We start from the raw sequence: 20,577 nt of genomic DNA, 5'->3' as shown, positions 1-20,577 counted from the left end.
TCAACATATAATAGAGGTACTTGCACACCCATGTTCATTACAGCATTAATAATAGTGGTCAAACTATAATTTGACAGCAGTTGTCCTACAATTGATGAATATGTGATAACTGTACACAATGGAGCATTATTCAGCCATAAGAAGAATAAAGTTATGCATGTTGTTTGCAGGGAAATATATGGAACTGGAGATCACCATGTTAAGTAAGCCAGGTTCAGAAATATAAAGCTCAAATACTTCCTTTCATATGTGGATGCCAAAAGACTTAAAAGATAAACATACACATAAGCACATACTAGATCATATATATATATATAATATTTATAATTATGGAAATGTGTGAGGGAATTCAAAGTAGAGAAGAAGAAAATACGTTATGTAGAGTAAGAAGTACTAAAATGCATTGCATCCTGAATGTAGATAGCATAATGGAATTCACTAAAAGCTGCTGAATAATGGGGAGTAAGAGAGTAGAAAAAATGAAAGTAAGTGAGGGGCCAATCTGATTAAAGTACTGTAGAAGCATGTGTGAAATACAACTGTGAAACTCCTTTGAGCAATAAATATACATATTAAAATTTAGTGACAAGAATTTCAAACAGGACCAGTCCAGTATGTGGGTACTAGTGAGAGAGAAGTTGAACAAAGAGAGTGAAGGAGGGTAAATAGGGTCAGATTGCTTCATGTATAAGTTAGAAAATGGAACAACAATGCTTGCAGAGATTGGTTTGTGAAGAAGAAGGGGAGATGATGGACAATGAGGAAGAGGTGATTGCATTCAATTCCCTTATACAACTGGCTAATGCTAATACAAATGTAGAAAAATAATGAAAAATTAAATGTTTGTTCACATGAAATAAACAAGTACTTTACTTCCCCTGATTCTAGCAACCAATCAGAAATTTAACATTTGTTTAATGTACAGACAATAGGAATAAAGCATTAAGCTGATGGCCAATCTTGCTCTTTCTGTGGGATGAAAGGAACGCTGCCATTCCAATCAGGTAGAGATTGTTACCTGTTTATGAATCCATCCTCTAGCACCTAAAGTCATTGGAACCAGATGGTTTTGAGGATGCAGAGTTTGTCAATATTAGAAAGGGAAAACAAACACATTGCAGACACTTTCTTCCAGATCTAGGACAGCATTCCTAAATTAAACACATTCATCATATTCCTATTTCTGCTAAGAAACATATAAATAATTCACAGTGAATGGAATAAACACTATAAATAGCCTCATATTCATCCAGACTTGATTTTTGCTACCAAGAGAGTTCAGATCAGGTATTGCCACAAATGAGTTATATAAAAAAGTTTTGGTTTTAAATTGTAGATAAATATTGTGGATGTACAAACAAGGCCACACTAAAGCTACCAGCACAACTATGTTGATCACAGCACTACTTACCATAGCTAAGATATGGAACCAACCCAGATACCCCTCAGTAGATGAATGGATCAAGAAAATGTGGTGTGTGTGTGTGTGTGTGTGTGTGTGTGTGTGTGTGTGTGTGTGTGTGTGTGTGTGTTGTGTGTGCATGTGTGTGTGAATTCTATGCTTCCATAAAAAAGAATGACACTGTCCCATTTGTAAGGAAATGGAAGGACTTGGAAAACGATCATATTAAGTGAAGTAAGCCAAACCCAAAGAAACATAGCCCCATTGCTCTCCCTTATTTGTAATAATTAGTATACATCTAAGACAATCTTAGCAGATTAGCAGAACAGCTCATTAGCTATGTACACATGACCATATAAGATGACAATAAGCGAAATGAACTCCAAGACATGAACACAAGAGGTTTTTCTTTGTTGTTGTTGTTCTCAATGGACGTCATTTCTTTTTTTCTTTTGAGGATTTTCCCCCTATGGTTTATCCCTGTTGTTACTGTATCTGATTTTGGTACCCAGGGTATTGTATGTACATTTATCTGAACTAGGGAAAGGAAGGCAATCAACAAAATGGTGAGACAAAGGTCAATGGGGGAACCAATGCAATAGTGATACAAGACAATATGTTGGAAATGATCTATGCAACTTGGGGGGGGGGTGAGGGAGGAGGGAAAGAGGAAAAAAATGAGGGAAGGGGTAAGAAGTTAGACAAGAAAAATGTAATCACTAATTATGAACTGTAACCCCTCTGTACATACATCATCTTGGCAATAAAAATAAAAAACTGTGAATATTGCATTCAGAGAAATTGGGCCAATAAGAGTTTATACTTTCTTCAGCTGAGACAAAAAGTAGCTACTACCATAGAATATTAATCCTCTTGTTATCCAAACATATATGCTGATTGGGAGGTCTGAAAGTCAACCAAGCTTAAGGTATTGTTTTGTCTCTCATTATAGCATTATTGTCCAGCCAGAAATCACACGCTAGTTCTATTTTTATTATTTCTGAGAAATAAAATATATATGAAGTTAAATATTGCCATCAAACTGCATTTTTCCTCAGGATACGGATCCAGCTTGCCCCACTAAACATAATTATTTGATGGTGGAGAGGACATGAACATCTACAAAGCTCTTATCCCAGTTGAGCTGTGTATGCATTTTAGCTGCGGTACATTTTCACTTGCATCCTCACAAATACTTTTCTGGATACAACAAAGCACCAGACATGTATGGCTTTAACATGAATGTTCTCATGTTTCCATTTATGGTTTATAAGGGAGTGTTCATAGCCAAACAGACCATCCTTGGGCCAATCCCTCTGCAGTTCAAGAATCTCCCTGAATTTTGTTATGTATATATTAACCTCTAAGAAAAACATGATGCTGAGTGGGTAATTCTCACCTGGGGATTTCTTAAATAATAAAAATGTATGGGAATTCTGAAATAATAGATATCCTTTCCCACCCTGAGGGAGGGAACAACACAATAAGAAATTTCAAAGAAATTATATACTCCCACATCCCATCTCTTCTGTCCTCTCAGCCAACAACACCTCCCCTTTTTCCCCTAAAAGGGTCGGTCTTCTTTCTTCCTTAATGCAAGAGGCCTCTAAAGGACAGGACCAGAAAGAATCATCACACAATATTGGGGAGGGGAGGTGTGCTGGACCCTTAGCAGGCTCCTCAAAACTTGGAAAAGAAACAAATCTACTTCCTCTGGGGGAAGGCAGAGGTTCTTGGTTACAAGATTTGGTGAGGCTGTTATTTTCATGAGCCCATTACTTTCCCTGAGTGAAACTTTTTTCCTTAGGTTCAGCACAACTCAGTCACGCCTGTTATAGATACAATTCTGTGACATGACAATACCTCTTGGATCACCAAGTAATTTTTGAGCAATCTCCCTGTGGTATTCTCTTATATTGTAGATAAGCAGACTACCTTGTGTTCTAAGGCCTCTTAAATTCTAAAAATTCTAGGAACATGTGTCACTGTGAGGTAAGAACTTATCTCTGGCCTCATAACAGAGAGGGTCTGGAGAGCTCATGAAAAATCATATTGAACTACATATGATAACACCAGTTCATTTTTATCCTGTGTATTTCTCATTGGTTTGCCTTTACGAAGTTGAACATCTTATAATAAATGTAAGAGATTATAAATTCACAAAAATCCTTTCTTGGAGACAGGTGTTATGAAAATTTTTAATATCAGATACATTTAGAAAGATTTACTTCATATTTAAGTTTTTCTTGGGGTAATGTTTATTTACTTCATATCTTTAGATTCATTATTTTTAGATGTTATTTTAAAATGACACTAAAAATTAAGAATTGTTATATTCTCAAGGCAAGTTCTATCTGGAAAGGGACAAAGGATCCCTACTTAAATTATTATAATATTAGTACTTAATAATTCCAATCATCAGGCTATAAAAGAGAAGATGTTTCCAAAGTCTAGAATAGAGGGAGAGGCAGAACACAGAAGCAGGAGCTACAGTATATCCTGAATTGTGATTGAAATAGGGAGTGTTGGAAAGCTACAAATGAGCTTAAGGTTGTAGATGAATAAATTAACCAGTAAAATAGCTATCCAATACCAACTAGAAGTAAAGTCCAGTTCAAAGTCCAGTAGTGCTATAAGGAGCTACCAATTTCCTTGGCACTAACTTTCAGACTTCAAAATTGGTTGAAATCTGCTGAAAGGTACTTTGGCTTAGGCAAAGTATTTTTAGTGACCTTTGTAAACAAACAATAAGTTCGTGGTAATAAAGACTGGGACTTAGGAAGTGGGTGTGTGATTTATAATTTTAATTGATAATACACAGTCATTGTGGTTATGAGCATGGATTCTAGAACAAGCTTCTGTGGTTAACATTTTGGTCTGAAGACTTATTCACTACATGAGCAAGAATGGCTATTTGATTTTTTGTGTTATTTGCTAACCTATAAACTAATGATAACAAAATTATCTCAGAGTTTGTTAGGAGAATCAAGTCTTACAAAATACTTACAATTTCCTGGTACATAATAAGCAGAAGAGAGAGCAAGGCAAAAAGAGGAGGAAATGGAAGAGGATGTGGAGGTGGAGGAAAATGAGGAAGAAGGGCAAAAGGAAAAGGAAGAGGAAGAGGAGGAGAGACAGAAAAATGTCCCAGTAAATTAAGAGAAATATTGATATTCCCTTAAGCGATTTGACAGTATGTCTAAGGCATCACTTCATTCTTTATCCAAGTAGCTCTGGAGTTATGACTTTGCTATACTGAAAGCATCCAGGTTCCCCAAACCTCACTGTGCTCTACTCGCTTGATCTAATCACTGTGACTTGATCCCCCAAACCATGGAAGCAACTGCCATATCCTATGTTTGCACTGGAGCCAGTATTCAGTAGCCTGTCCCTACTCTTTCTAGTTTTGAAAATTTTAAATACTTGTGAGAAAGAAAAAAATTAAACTTGGACAAATTATACAGGCCCCTAAATTACACAGGCATCTAGGCATTCACACACAGTGAGACCAAAGGAGTATATTCTTAGGAGAGGAACACAGAGACACAATACCTAGGTGCATATGATCATATAAAACAATGTCATATGAAGTAATGTTTATGGAAATGAACTCCAGGAAGTGGAAACAAGAGACTTTTAAAAAATTCTTTTGTTGCTGTTTTTGTTTTCCTTTCTTTTCATCTTGTTTGTTTATCTTGTTTGTTTATCTTCTTTGTTTATCTTGTTTGTTTATTGGGGTGGCAAGGGCACAAAATTAATGACAAAAGGTGAACAATGCATCAGTGGTGCTCACTGGACACTATGTTGAGAATGAACTATACAACTTACATGTGGGGAGAGAAAAGCTGGGAGAGAACAAGGGAAGGGGTGACACTTTCAGAAAGAAATGTACTCTATCTGATTTATGTAACTGTAACCCCTCTGTACATCATCTTTGTAATAATGAAAATGCATGAAGAGGAAAAACAAGTGAATAAAATTTAAAAGAGAGCTATGCAGGCCTTTTGAGGGGCATTCTGTTTGTTAGTAGTGCCATGGCTGCTGTTATTACTGTTGTTGTTTTAGCTAGGAGAAAACCTGGAGCAGAATAAGCTCATCTTTTACAGGGAAGCACTAGAGTAAGAAGCCATGGTGCTTCTCACCTAGGCAGTGGTGATGAGATTAGAAATGTATTTGTACTGGATGTTTTTGTTCATAGCAATTTCAGTGCTTCATCGATCTAAACAGAAAGTTCAGCTTTTGTTTACTTGGGGCAAGCCACTGTTCTATTATCTTTGATGTTTTCAATCCATTCACAAGGAAAAGGAAATGGAAATCGCATTTTAAATAAAAACATGACTGTGTTGTTCTTGGCTTCAATAGCCTTTACCTGCTTCACTTCTGGAGTCAGCATGATTGTTGGGGCCAGAAGCCAGGCTTTGATTCCAACCAAAAGCTGCTAATTATTAATCTGGCCTTGTACAGGCTACTATACTTCTTAATTAATAGGTGAAATGATACCTACCTTTTAGGGCTCTATGAAGATTAATCAGTTAATTAGAGAGAATAATGAATGTGAGATCCATGAAACATAATAGGTATCCACTAAATGTAAGTTTCCAGCCATGCTTGTTCTTTCCTGAGAGATGAGTTTTTAATGAGGACACCAGTTAATTTAACATCAATACAATCACTTCTTTTAATCATTTCCTTCTAAATCAAAAGCTGACAGTGAACTCGTTTTCCTTCCCTGGACCTGCTTCCTGGCTTGTAAAGTACCATACTTGGATTATATTTAACCTCAAATGTCCTTGAAAATCTAGGATTCCCTTTGGTTACCTCCTAACTTTCTATTGACCTGGGAAAATCTAGTGCATTCAAACCATTAAATGCTTCCCTTTGTTGAAAGAGAGATTATGTTGAAATACTGGTAGGTAACTCAAGAGAAACCATCCTCTATGAAAACATATTTTCCTGTATTTGTCAGCTGCAAAACACAATTCAGCTATACAAGTTATTATTATTATTATTTTGACAGCTGACCCGCAACAATTCTGTATCTACAGATTCAATCAACCAAAGACTGAAAAAATATCTATTCAGTAAAATAATTGTGTCTGTACTAATCACATATTTTTTATTGTGAAAATACCATACAGAGGGGTTACAATTACATGGGCAAGAAAATGAGTACTTTTCTCATCAAGCATTGTTGCCTCCTCCTTTGTTTCCCCTTCCCATCCCTTCCCATCTCCCACCCATCCCTCCCCTCCCCCCAGGTGGACTCATTTCAACAATGAGATGTACAAGTCATTATGTCAAAAAACGAATGTTACAACTAATCACATATTTTTTATCATTATTTACTTACTAAAAATACTGCATAAAATCTATTTTATGGTGTTTCTATTGCATTAAGGACAATTACATAAAACTTTTTGCATTAAGGACAAATTACATAGCACTTACCCAAATGCTTAAATGTTTGAGATTTCAATTTCTTTTTCAATTTTTTTTGTCAGTTATGGAGCTTGAACTCCTGGCCTGGAAGCTGTCCCTCAGCTCTTCAGCTCAAAGCGAGTACTCTACCTCTTGAGCAACAGAGCCTCTTCTGGTTTTCTGGTGGTTAATTGGAGATAGCCATCTCACCAACTTTCCTGCCCAAGCTGGCTTTGAACTGTGATCCTCAGTTCTCAGCCTCCTGAGTAGCTAGGATTATAACCGTTGGCCAATGACACCTGGCTAAATTTTAAATATTTCTTTTAAACATGTGCTGATTGCTCATGCCTATAATTCTAGTACTCAGCAGCTGAGATCTGAGAATCTATTCAAAGCCATCCAGGGCTGACATATGAGACTATTAATTTCAAAACTGTGGAAGTAAAGGTATGACACAATACTGTCCCAGCCTTGAGTTGAAAAACAGAAGCAAGAGCCTGAAGCTCTGAGTTTAAACCTCCTTACTAGCACTAAAAATATGAATGAAATAAAAATAAATACTTGATTTTGCTTAATGAGATATGTTGGGGATGAGAATACAAAGTTCATTTATGACATAACATCTTGTACATCTCATTGTTGCAATGGGTCCACCTGTATCCTTATTTAAATAATTTTTCCCTTCCCCTCCACAAATTATACCAACATCAAATACAGTGAAAACAGGGGTTATACCATGGGAGAGGGACATACAAAGCAACAAAGAAATCATCTTATAAATATGTTAGAAACAATAGCAAGAAAGAAAGTCCTTATCTTGGGCTTTATTTCGCCTATCAACTTATCTGACTGTTTCTGCTTGTCTCAGACATATACTAGTTATTGCAAATAAGGGAAACCATGGGACCTATGTTTCTTTGGGCCTGGCTTACTTCACTTAATATAATTTTTTCCAAGTCTTTCCATTTCCTAACAAATTGGGCAATGTCATTCTTTCTGATGGGGGTATAGAATTCTGTTGTGCATATATACCACATTTTCTCAATCCATTCATCTGCTGAGGGGTATCTGGGTTGGTTCCATATCTTAGCCATGGTAAATAATGCTGCAATAAACATAGTTGTGCTTTTAACTTTAGTATGGTCTTGTTTGTGATCATTCGGGTAAATGCCCAAAAGTGGGATTGCTGGGTTATAGGGGAGCTCTATGTGGAGTCTTTTGAGGAACCTCCATGCTACTTTCCAAAGTGGTTGAACAATTGTTTAAATAGGATACAGGTGGACTCATTGCAACAATGAGATGTGCAAGACATTATGTTGAAAAACAAACTTTACAACTTTGGTGCGGGGGTGGGGGGAGTAGAGAAGGGGAGAGATGGGAAGGGAAAACAAAAAAAACTTTTTAAGTTCATTTATGTTTCATGTATACACATAACATGAAATCAATTTTATATGTTAGTTGGGGGTATACTTGCATTTTGACTGATAACTTCATAGAAGGTTACATTTGAAATTTTTCATTTGTGCTATCTTGTCATCTTTCAAAAAGTTTCAAATTTTAGAGCATTTCAGATTTGGGATTTTCAGATTAAACATTTCAAACCTGTATCAGAAGTAACCTAGAGATGATTGATAGTATATAGTGGAGGTGTATAAATTATACATTAATACTATGACATTTTCACTAAGTAAAATGGTACGTGAAGGAACAGATAAAACTCTCTCATTATTATTATCATCACCACTCACTGTTCTCTTCTTCCCTCTCTCACAGTTGGAAGGGAAGGGTAAATACTTTCTATAAGGATAAACTGGTAACTAAGTGTATCAGAACTAACAATATATACATATATATATATATATATATATATATATATATATATATATATATATCCCTACTTTCTTCACTAATCATAGTTCGCCTACCTTTACTTAATTCTAGCTACTCATTCACTCCCTACCCTTTCTGGTGGGACTGGAACTATTCATAGCCATGACCTTACTATGAAATTCTGACTACTATTGCAACCCTCATTTAGGAGCTCTCTTCTGAATTAACTAACAAGAACTTCTATGGCTACTTACTGTACAAGAGAAAGATCTGCCTGCCCCAGTAGTCTTCTGGAGTGGCTGAATAGCTTAGAAGAATGGAAGTGTTATTTGCCCAATGGTGCAGATATTTGACAGATGGAAGGAAAAGAGGGCTCAATCCATATTTTCTTTCTCTATATGCTCTATTTTGAGATGCAGCTCCTTCATGTAACCTCTCTTGTGATATGATACAGTTAAGTGAATGAGCCTCTTTGGTAACTGGTGCCATCACCTTGGTAATACATTTACTTTTACTGTGTCTGCCACAGGTTGTGTTACCCAGAAGCAGACTCAGAGACAATCTACTGTCATGCAATAATAAGTAATTACTATTGGAACCAATTCCTATAGAAGGAAAAGAGAAGAAACAATTTGAGGAGAAAAAGTGGTTGGTTCTCTAGCCATAAAAGAAATGCAAATCAAAACAACATTGAGATTCTACCTCACCTCAGTTAGAACGGCTATAATCATGAAATCTAATAACAAAGATGCTGGAGGGGATGTGGCCAGAAGGTAACCCTACTGTATTGTTGGTGGGAGTGTAAACTTGGTCAACCACTTTGAAAGTAGTATGGAGGTTCCTCAAAAGACTCCACATAGAACTCTCTTATGACCCAGCAATCCCACTTCTGGGCATTTACCGAAATGATAACAAACAAGGCTATACTAAAGCTACCAGCGCAACTATGTTTTTGCAGCATTATTTACCATATGGAACCAACCCTGATGCCCCTCAGTAAATGAATGGATCAAGAAAATATGGTATATTTGTACAATGGAATTCTATGCCTCCATCAGAAAGAATGACATTGCCCCATTTATTAGGAAATGGAAAGACCTGGAAAAAAATTATATTAAGTGCTGTAAGCCAGGTCCAAGAAACCTAGGTCCCATGGTTTCCCTTATTTGCAATAACTAGTATAAGTCTAGGACAAGGTTTCAGAATAGGTAATGATGTTAACTGAAGTGAATCCCAAGATAGGGACACAATGTTTTTTTTTTCTTTCTTGTTATTGTTTTTAACATACTTAAAATGTACTATGTGATTTTTTTTGTTTCTCTTGTATGTTTTTCCCCCATGGTATAACCCCTGTTTTCACTGTATTTGATGTTGTTGCCCTGAATCTTGTATATATATTTTTCTAATTTGTGGGGACTGGGGGAGAGAAATAACAAAATGCTTAAATAAGGATACAGGTGGACCCATTGTAACCATGATATGTACAAGACACTATGTTGAAAATGAACTTTATAATTTAGTGGGGGGGGGGGAGTTGGGGAGGTGGGCAGGGAAGGGATGGTAGGGGAAAAACAAAGGAGGAGATAACAATGCTTGATAGGAAATGTACTCATTACCTTGCTCATGTAACTGTAACCCCTCTGTACAATATTTTTACAATAAAAACATCAAAACAAAAATAAAAAGAAACAAAAAAGATGTTGAGCTTAATGAGTACATGAGTGATCTAAGAATGGTAGCTTCCAATATTATGAGCCCATCAGAGTCCCCTCCTCTTCACCTTTCTTGATTTAGGATTGCATTCTTTAATAACCAACCTGCCATACATAACCCTCTGGCCCTAAGATGCCATCCTCACTGATCAAAACACTGGATGATCTGTTGAACACATTAGTCCCTTTCAGTCTGGATGAACTGGTAATTCATGTTGACAAGAATAGATACATGTTCTTATATGTTCATGTCTCTTACAGGGCTTGGATATAGCTTTAAAGTATTAGATCCTCTAGAGTGAGATACTACATAAAAGTGCATTGAACCAAAGATTCATGTACTAATCAAGATTAGTACATGGCCATATCACTTCACCTTCCAAAAGGCATTAGCTTGGAAGGACAATGGATTTGTCTGTTGAAGCATCAGCTCAGGGAGATGGCTTGTGAAGAGATCCAAATGGTCCTATTACAACCAAGAGAAAAAGAATCAACACAACCCTACTGCGAAGTGAAGGTGTCTATTTTTACATGATAAGAGAGAGACATGTCAGACTTTTAGGGAATAATCTTGAGAAGAAATGGATGAGAGCCTAGGAGAGAGAAGGTAGGCTATGATATATCCCAACAAAGACCTCAGCTCCACGGAGAACTCCAGAATGGAGATGGCCTTCAAAATTACCACAAAATGAGCAAGAGAACTAGGCCTCTTGTGTTACTCTTCTGTGAAGGAACTGGTTGTGGTCACTCTGGGATATATGAGACACTACTATGAGCCATCTTCCTTTAGTCAATCCCTGAAAAGTGACAATAGTTGAGGAGTATCTATTGCAGTTCCAGATGTTAAAGTGGAAGACAGCAATTTCTGAAGTGAAATGTATGTAGAACATCACAAAATGTGTTAACTGTCCTCGTTTCTCTACCTACCTTATGCTTGCTTTCTTTAACCCTCAATTTTTGGGGTTTCCACTCAAACAAAGCATCAGATAAGCCTCATACTCTTTTTTTTTCTAGATGAACTGAGCTACAAGACCAAAAAGTGTGTGTGTGTGTGTGTGTGTGTGTGTGTGTGTATGTTCTGGTTCTATTTCATAGTCCTAGATGGACCTATTACAAAATGAAATTCTGTACTATAAATGGACTGTATACAATTGATACCACACACCCACATACTAGGGTGCGTGAAAGATGGATTCTTGGTCAGAATACTTCTTATGGAGTTCATCTACTCATGTGTGAATATTAAGACCATCGCTGGGTCTTTAAGGTTTAGTTTCCAATTTACTATAGTACACAATAACACCTGACTTTTCCAGACCCTCAAATGAAGTCAAGAGTTTGGAAGAACATAATTTATTTCACAACACTTTTTGAAATCATAAGATTCCTGGTAACACATTCTTATCCTTCCCCAAATATTCTTTTTTTTTTTTGTCAGTCGTGGGACTTGAACTCTGTGCTTGGGCACTGTCCCTCAGCAATTCAGCTCAAGGCGAGCACTCTACCACTTCAGCCATAGTGCCATTTCTGGTTTTCTAGTGGTTTATTGGAGACAAGAGTCTCAGGGAGTTTCCTGCCCCAGCTGGCTTTGAACCATGATCCTCAGATCTCAGCCTCCTGAGTAGCTAGGATTACAGATGTGAGCCATTGGCGTGCAGCCCCCCAAATATTTTCAATAACATGCTTAACAATACTGTGTTACAAGGGCCATTGCCATTGCTTCATGGTGCACAAACCCATGCAATGTGGTGTTCCTACAATATCTGGAAGATACTAGCTCAAATATCTCTCTTATCCAAGTATACCCTGTAATCCTAGCTACACAGGAGGCTGAGAGTCTAAGGTTTGAGTCTGAAAGCCAGCCCAAGCTTCAGAAAAGTCTATAAGAACTCATCTCCAAAATAGTCAGCAAAGAGCCAAGGTGAAGGACTGGATCAAGTGGTAGACTGCCAGCTCAGGAAACAAGCCAAGAAAATTCAATGCCTTGAGTTCAATGCTAGTCCCCCCCCAAAAAAAAACACCTTGCTCCCTGTCCCTTTTCTTGATTTTTCCATCCCTGGAGAGTGGAATTTTTCTCCATGGAAGACCCCTTGATCTTTCAGTGAAAGCAACAGAGTCAGTGTTGCCAAGGTCCACGTAACATTAACACCTGAATTTCTGAATGGAGCTACATGGACCAATAGTTATGGACAGGTATATGACAGTAAATCAGCACCTTCTCTAGAGAGGAGGAAGGGAGAAACGTCACCAGAAGTAGAGCCAATACAGGAAAACTAGTGTGCAATCTGGGAAACTTTTCATGACTTTCTTGATTCAATGAAATTTGGGGTCCTGGTGGTTAAATAGAAGTCCAACCCGCCAGCAGGAAGCACAAGAATTATGCAATACACGCCATGGAACAGTTCAGCCACAGCTATGCCACTCCTGCCCATGACCCTCATCATTCCACTTCTTTCAAACTTCTTTCCTGTATGTTCACCAATGGTTTCCCTCAGTGTAATTTGTACACATCCCTCTTGCTTGTGACCTACTTATGAAAAGATGACACTCATATTCATTAGAATACAATTTTAACTTAAGCTTTACAATTAAAATACTTTCTTTCTGAGTAAGGACAGGAAATTAGAACATGACCCACTCTGGATTAATTAGCCCCCTCTTTTTCTGCCAAGATTTAATTCTACAAGTCTTTTGAAACATAATATATTAGACATGAAGTAACTCGGAGTCCTCAAGTACTCCCAGGGGAAGGATGAAGGAAAGTCTTTTTTAACACAAAAATTAATGGGAAAATAATTAAAGGAAACACGTGTGATATATTAAAACTAAAAGAAATCATCAGCTGTGGCAAGGAATTATTTCCTATAGCACTGGACAAAGATGCACAGGAGATGTCCAATCTAGACTTACAGGTTTGGACAGGACTAGCCTCTTGGTCTCTCAGCCTCATTCTTTCTAACCCTAGTGCTCTGCATGGCTGTATTATCCCTCAGGGGCTGCTACTGAGTCTGCCAGAGATCCAACAGCAATTACTAGAAGGTTGGGTGCTGACCTAGTTTTAAGTTTTCTGAACCAGTAAAGCTAATTTGATTTAGTGCTCTCTTTTCAATAATACAGACTTCAATGATTTTTCAGATTAATCAATTCCATCCATCAAGACCACTGAACACGCCCTAAGCAGATCAATGGTGAACTGAATTGCATAGGCCATCAAGTATGTGCTGCTATGGTACATTCTTTATGGAATGCACCATAAGAAAGAAAATACATAAATGACCACAGAGTTACATAGTGCCATTTGTAATCCATCAATCGAAAAGATGTAGCAAAATGCCAAGGATCCAAGCCTAAGGCCATACTGATAGCTTAAATTTTAAGATAAATTAAAGAGCTTCCAAATACTAGTTCTGTGCAATATAGAGGCATAAGATGTCACAGATAGAGCAGACCTTAGAAATGATAGGGTGCTACAATTTCCAAACTGAGTGGGGTAAACTGAATACACATTTGCACATAAAAATCCCAAAAGATCTTCAAAAATCTGTAAAAGTGACCTTTAATCAAAGAAGCTGTTAAGACTATAACATGAATACTGTGTGTTAAAAAAAACCTTTTTTATAAATATTTCATAAATTCTATGAAGCCATTCCACAGTTGTGACAGTATCAATTTGGAAGCAGTTGAGTACAACAAATATCAGAAAAATAATGTGCTTCTTTTGGGGAGCTACTTATAATTTAACACAAAGCTTCTCAGTCTGGATTAATTTAACTGATCAAAACTACATTAATGAAAGAAAAAATAGGAGTTTGATAACTGTGTGGGTCAGTTCATCTTTCATGCATCCACAACCTTAGATATACCTTTAGAACTAGCTGGTATGATTGTATTTTATATTACTCACTAATGATGGTGAGAAGAAAGGCAGAAAAATGGGCCAAGAATGGTTTGGGGAATTAATATATGACTTTCTTATATGAGTCAAACATTGTATTCATTCCTTTATTTTTAGTGATCTAATCAGTAAGCATATGTTGAGGGATAATGAATTTTCTAGTTCAGTGAGCTTCAACTATTATGTAGGCTATGTGGTGAAGAAATAACTATTCATTAGAATCATTGGGGAGCTTACGAAAGTGTGGTGAGCTGGTGTTCTGTAAATCAATGCAGACTGAAAATATAATAGAGTCTGAATGGGCTGTGAGCTGTTCTCACAAATGCTTTAAAATTTACCAGCTCATTCTGATAAGTGTCTCTCCCCAAATTTCTAATGAATTTGTTGATTAAAAAAAACAAACAAACACCAAAACCGAGTCCTAGCCACATGACTAATGCAATTGAGAACCAGGCATCCTTATCCAAATCTTCTGATTCCAAATTCAGAACTCTTTTTTTCCCTGAATTCAGAACTCTTTTATATGAAGTCACTTTCTTTAGTTTAGAACATAATCTGTGCTATAAAATTTAAGAGCTATGTGAGTTCCTTCACCTCAGTGTCTTGCTTATAGGTAGTACCAATCCAGTAATTTGAAAAAAAAAGATTGTAATTTGAAAAAGCAGATTGTAAGTTTCTTCAAATGTTAAGCTGCACCACCTACCATCATGGTATACGGATGCAACCCTAGCACTAAGGAGGTAGAGGGAAGAATACTGTGAGTTCAGTGCCAACCTGGGCTACAGTGAGAACCAGTCTTAAAATCAAGCAAACAACCAAACAATAAGCAAGAAAATATTTTGGTACAGAAGGGTGTTTTTAGAAAGAGCCTAGAGTTGAATCAGCTTTTAATGCAATTTGACAATTTCTGCCTTGTAGTTGGTTAGAAAACTTACATTTCATGTCATAATATGATTGGGCTTAGAAGTTCTAATTGTACTTTCTTTTGTTGTATATTTACAATTTTTGGGGTAGTGAGGGAATTCAATAGTTGTTTGCAATTTTTGTTTTCTATTTCTCCACTGATTGGTTGTTTATACCTCTGATTTATTGAGGTCATCATTGCTGCATTTACTCTGGAGGAACAACAATGTATTATTATTATTTTGCTTTAGGAATTCAATCTTCTTTTAAAATAGAAGAAATTACTACATATTTGTGTAGATATATTGCATCTTTAGTGTTTTTTAAATTGTAGGTGCCTATTTTTGTCTGTTTTTGTTTTCAGCTACATAAAGGATTTCCTTGAATATTGCTTGTAGGGCAAAAATGTACTAGAGTGATTTCATATAGATTTCTGGAACCCATGTGTGCATGTCTTTCATTTTATGGCTTCAGAGATAACTGGTTGTACCCTGCAACATGCCATTCTGGGACTATTCTCAGCATGAAAATCAGAAGATGCTGCATATCTGGGAAATTTTTAATGAAAAACTAACTTGTTAAACATTTAGCCATTGCACAATGTAATGTTAGCAATAATCTCTCTGAGCTTATATTTTCTGAAAATGTTATTATTTCATTTAAATATTTTGAAAAAGTATTAGTACCCCAAAGATGAAACATAATGAAAATTATAACTCTTTAGATCATATTAAAATTACTAAAAATATGTGATGAAAATAAAATTATAAAAGTTCCCAAGGAAGTAAAAAGACATATTATGTAGAGGAACAAAGAGAGAATAAAGCACATTTATCAGAAAATCTGGCCCAAACACAATGGAGTATCATTTAAAATTATTTTTTTAAACCTGAGTCAAGAGTTTTCTGCCTATAAAAAAGTCTTTTTAGGAGAGTGGTGGAATAAATATCTTCCTTATATATAAGAATTGGGAAATTGGCATCCAAGGAAAAATTCAGAATGTCCTGGAGAGTCATCAAATTTCTGTCCAATGCACCAAAGAATCTTCTTTGCATGAGGGACTGAGGTACAACTTATTAGAAAGAAGCATTTTAAGAAAAATAGAAATCATTTTGATGCAGTGACAAAGTCTAATAGGAATGGAGGCAGAGATAATACTAGTATAACTATAATCTAAGTCACTTAGATGATACACATGGACAAGTTCCCATCAGACTTTTATCTGAGTCCAGCGGTTTTAAAAAAAAACATCCTGACAGTATTTAGGTCCCATGGTTTCCCTTATTTGCAATAATTAGTATATGTCTGAGACAAGCAGAAAATGTCAGATAAGTTGATATTAGGTGAAATGAACCACAAGATAAGTATTCAAATGTTTTTGCTTTCATGTGATTGTTTCTAACATATTTATAAGATGATTTCTTTGTTTCTTTGTATGTCCCTCCCCCACAGTATAACCCCTGCTTTCACTTTAGTTGATGTTGGTATAGTTTGTGGAGGGGGAGGGAAAAAATAAATCATTTAAATAGGGATACAAGTGGACCCATTGCAACAATGAGATGTACAAATCATTATGTCGAAAAATGAATTTTACAACTTTGGCGAGGGGGGGGTGGAGATGGGAAGGGATGGGAAGGAGAAACAAAGGAGGAGGCAACAATGCTTGATAAGAAATATACTTATTATCTTTCCTATGTTATTGTAACCCCTATTTTCACAATAAGAAAACTGAAAGATATATCATTTCAAAAGATCTTATGTGTTAAGCATTAATCAAGACCATACTGACTTTGTTAAACTAATGTACTGAAATACCATATCCCAATTCATTCCCTGTGATAATGTTCTACATTGTTTTATAAATGTGGAAATCCCCTTAAATATTAATGGTATCTTCACTAGAGATGCAGGTGAAAGGAGCTCTGGGAGAACAGCTGGAAGGGAATAGTTCCTACTTAGTAGAAAAACATCAATGTTAGGGAGATACTCCAGTGACACATCTAGGAATGTTAGAAAAGAAATTCAAATTAATTATAAATCCAACACTCCTTCTTCTTCCCACCACAGCATATATAACACTTCACATACACACACACACACACACACACACACACACACACACACACACACTCACAAACACGCAAGCAAACATGGTTTGAGAGGTTAATGAATATGAACAAACCCTTCTACAAAGAACAAGTTGATAATAAGGAACTATAGAAACATTATGTGACCTGGTGACACACCAAAATTCCTTTTGCATTGGGGAGGATTCAGCCATTCATCCCACTTGCACTGTGTGCAAGGCTCTGAACAAGTACCTAGGGTTAGGAGGATCTTCACATGGGTGGAGTTAGCCTAACCATGAAGAAAATGGAGGCACATGGCCACATTAGCAGTTGGGGATTAAGTTCATCTTTATACTTTAATCAAGTGGATTGCTTGTACTTACTCATCTATTACCATCACATTCAACTTGATATCTGATTTTCTTAGTAAGCACCTCTTTTTTTTAAGCTCTTATAAATCCTGGGGGTCAAAGGTCGCACATTATTATAAACTTCAAGTCAAGGGAGGACAAGGGAGGACAATGTGTGGAAAATTCCAGGAATGTTCTCTGTAATGGAGGATTGAACATTGAATGAAATAGATGTTTTGACTCCATGGGTCTCTGTGCCAGGCCCCACTAGAGTCACGTGACTTCTTTGTATAAAAGGAGTTGCCCACAAAAAAATGAGGTGTTTAGACATTGACTATAAATTCCTCGAAAAAGCTGGTCACAATGACTACAACTCTATAATTATGGCCTATAATTCTAGTTACTTAGGAAATCAAAAGGGTCATAGTTTGAGACAATGTTAGTTTCTTTAGGCTCCATACAAACACTGAATGTGTAGACATATTGGTATATGCCTGTGTTCTAGCTGTGAAGGGAGTATAAACAGGAGAGTGTGGCACATGGCAACCAAAGCATAAACACAAGACCTTATTTGAAGAATTATGAAAGCAAAAGGGCTGAGAATGTGGCTCAAGTGGTAGCACGCCTGGCAAGCAAATTCAAGGCACTGAGTTCAATTCCTCGCACTGTAGTACTGACAAAAAATAAAATAAAATTGAAAACATTTGAGCTATTTATTCTATCTAGGCAAGATTTAGTTCTCTTGCAGCTACTTTCTGAAGCTGTCCATATGTTTCAGGGTGGCCATATGTGGCATAAAAACACCTGTCTCTGGAGCTTTCATCTCTCTGACATCAGGTGATAATAGTCCAGGTGCAGTCATGACACAGAGGTAGCTTACCTTCTGCATCCTCTTTATTCTACTTGCAGCACCTGTCTTATTGTAACACGTTAGTGCCTGAATTCAGCAAGCATTTGTGCATATTTCCAATATGCCAGCTGCCATAATACTGGTGACATTCTATAATTAGCTGCAAGTTGATAAAGGAACAAAGAGATGTTCCGCACAAACACGTGTAGTCTGAAGTTATCAGCACTGTGGTACATAAATGATAAGCTTGCTTGTTCAGTTAATATACTTACCCTATATTTCAGAAATGTTGGTAGTTACTGCAGGTGAAAAAAAGCAGTTGTTGAACTGAACAAGCAAACTCACTGGTTGTATAACTACTTAAAATAAAAGAGAAAATAATAGCTAAATCTTAGTCCAGATTAAATAGAAACTCTAGTGGAATAAACAGACAAGAAATAATAAGCAAAGTACTATGTCATGATATTCCTTATTGCCAACCAGACTCTACCATGTTGGAATTCCATGCTACAGGCCTCCTGGTGCATGGAACATCTTCATTCATGTCTCATAATCTTATATATATATATATATATATATATATATATATATATATATATAATATTCTCCCATTTCTAAACTGGCTTAAAGGTTTCTTCCATTCCTTAAAGCTCAGCTTGAAAGACAATGCTTCTTCCAAGATAAACCCAGGAAAGTTCATCTTCTTACCTCTGCATTGCTGAAACACTTTGTACACTGGATTTTAATTCTTGCATGTGTAATAGTGAAGTACAAATGTTTATCCCCTCAGTAGGCAAGTAGTTTCTCAAGAGAAGGGACCATAAGAGATTCATGCTTCCCATGCCCTCTCTGCCTGTGCAAAACCATCAACCAAAGTAACAGCAATGCCACAAATGATAAGTGGCAACTGTGCACTAGTACTGTGCTGAGTAAATTCCAATTAACCACTTGAGGCATATATTTCATTATGACATCTCCTTTATAACTGCGAAATCTGAGACCCACAGATGTTGTGTGATTTGTTAAAGGTCAGAAAATAAATAAGATGGTTGAAGGGATGACTTAGTTGATACAACACTAGCCAATGTGCAAAAGTAGCATGTACTAAGCTCAAATCCTGATCTCAGACCTTTAAAAAAAAAAGAAAAAGAAAGAAAGAAAAGAAAACTAGTCAAGAATCAATACTTGAATGAAGGTATCAATTGCAATTTTATTTTATTATAACAAAGAACTTTATACTGGTGATAATTCTTAAAATTTGGTAATCCCAGAAATATTAATGTTTTCATAAACATCTGATTAAAAAAAATTAAATTTATTTTTACATGTTTATTTTTATCTTTATTTATTTATTTATTTATTTATTAATTTATTGCTGGTCATGGGGCCTGAACTCTGGGCCTGGGAGCTGTCCCTCAGCTCTTCAGCTCAGGGCCAGTGCTCTACCACTTGAGCCACAACACCACTTCTGGCTTTTTCTGCTTATGTAGTGCTGAGGAATTGAACCCAGGGTCTCATGAATGCAAGGCACCACAACTGAGCCACCTTCTCAGACTTATTTTTACATTTTTAAGGTACTAAGATTCAAACCCAAGATCTCATACAGAGAAGAGATAAGACAGGTTCTCTACCACTCAACTACATTCCAGCCCCCCCTTTTTTAATTTGAAGATGACCATTATCATTATTGAAGCTGTGAAGTCCAGCTACCTATCAAGTTACATAGGCCTGAATAATATACTGTGTTAAAATTTATCTGACCCAGCAATCTCACTTTTGGAAATTTACCCAAATGATCATAAACAAGTACATACTACAGCTACTAGCACAAGTATGTTTATTGCAGCATTATTTACGATAGCTAAGATATGGAACCAACCCAGATGTCCCTCAGTAGATGAATGGATCAAGAAAATGTGGTATATATACACAATGGAATTCTATGCCTCCATCAGAAAGAATGACATTTCCCCATTTGTTAGGAAATGAAAAGACTTGGAAAAAATTATATTAAAGTAAAGTAAGCCAGGCTTAAAGAAACATAGGTCCCATGGTTTCCCTTATCTGTAATAAATAGTATATGTCTGAGACAAGCAGAAACGGTCAGATAACTGATGTTAGGTGAAATGAACCCCAAGATAAGGACTC

Source organism: Dipodomys merriami, unplaced genomic scaffold (genome assembly GCF_024711535.1).
Source record: "Dipodomys merriami isolate MVZ:Mamm:240054 unplaced genomic scaffold, mDipMer1.0.p SCAF_5, whole genome shotgun sequence".
Lineage (NCBI taxonomy): Eukaryota > Metazoa > Chordata > Mammalia > Rodentia > Heteromyidae > Dipodomys > Dipodomys merriami.
This window is presented reverse-complemented; position numbering follows the sequence as displayed.